This window comes from Tupaia chinensis, unplaced genomic scaffold, assembly GCF_000334495.1.
Source record: "Tupaia chinensis unplaced genomic scaffold, TupChi_1.0 Scaffold145933_1, whole genome shotgun sequence".
Taxonomy (NCBI): Eukaryota; Metazoa; Chordata; class Mammalia; order Scandentia; family Tupaiidae; genus Tupaia; species Tupaia belangeri.
Window position 1 is genome coordinate 178,513 of NW_006205792.1, and position 1,554 is coordinate 180,066.

Here is a 1,554-nt window from a genome sequence, read left to right on the forward strand (position 1 = left end):
GACACTGTCGTCTCCGTGTTGTAACACTACGCCGCTTATCCCGGCTCTCACTCCTTCACTCAGGAAACCTGTTCGGCTGTCCCCCCGGGCCGGGAAACAGTGTGATTTTCAGATTTACCCAACAGTGCCCCATGCACACTCAATTAAGAAGTAAGGGAGTCTAAAACTTGTCTACGCTAAGTATAGGACATGTAGGATGAAGCCCAACACTTCACAGGAAAAATGAGAAACAGTTCTGGAGAGAAATAGATTGTCTCAGAACATGAGTTGAGCAGAATTTAAAGCAGGTGAGAAGATTTTCTTTCTCTTTCTTTCTTTCTTTCTTTTTTCTTTTTTTTTTTTTTGGAAATGTTTTGACTATAGGACATATGAACTCACCAGAAAGACAGAAAGAGAGAAAGTGATAAATCACCCCCTGAGGGGATAGACAAGGCTGCAATCCCTTCTCCTTCATTCTCTTCTCAGGATCTTGGTCACACACGCATATACGCCCAGTGTGAGTTTAAGCCACTAGGTCTGGGACTTAAACCACAATCAACCACATGGGAGTCCAGCGACATGGCCATTACGCCAACTGCTGGTCTTGCAGAAGTTTTTAGTCTCCTGTGCTAGAGCTCAATTGCTCCCATGTGATTTGATTTTGAGATAAAATATCCTAAGGTGCTAGGGGAACCCTGCCCACCCTATCCTATACGGTCATTGTCTGTTGGCATTGGCACTTGTGCACAGGCACACACACACTAAACTTACAGGTGGGCTCAGGATAAAAGATGATACTGAAGAAGGAATAAGGGGAAAGAATAGAGGTGGAGGTAACTGGGTCAGGAGGAAGAATGTCCTGTCCCTCAGCAACATGTTTGTGCCTCAAAACATGGGAAGTGTGAAAATGCCAGAATGATGGAGGTGGGTTCCCAAGGTCCTCAAGTTTTTCTGAGCCAAAAATTCCCTAGAGAAACCTCAAAACTTAGACCTGCATCCACCACTCTGGGCACTAGAAACTAGAATGGGTCGCTGTCCTAGTGCAAATGGGTCACAGGAGAGGAGAACTCAGATACTTACTCCAAGATTACTGTAGTTTGAATGTGTGTCCTAGGTTTTATGTCTGGGAAATTTAACCCCAAATTTATATGTTTACAGTACTGGAAGGTGGGCCTCTGGGAAATAATTAGGGTTAGATGCAATTACCTGGGTGAGGGCCTCTTAATGTGACTGGTGAATTTGTAGGAAGGAAAGAACCAAAGCTGACACATGCTTGCCCTCTTGTCATGAGATATCTCCCACCATGTCATGACAGCAGGAAGACCCTCGCTGGTTGCTGGCATGTTAGCATTGGATGTCTCAGCCTCCAGAAGCATTAACTAAGTAAACCCCTATTTTAAAATAAATTGCCCAGTGGGCATTCAGATATAAAATCAGAAAATGGATCAAGACAGGGTTGCACTGACTGAGCTACCTGAAGAACTGCACAGGCTCATAGAAGTGACTGTGGGACTTGGTTATCAATTGATGGCCCACTGTGCACTGAGATCCTTGGAAAGGCTTTCTACTTTCTGG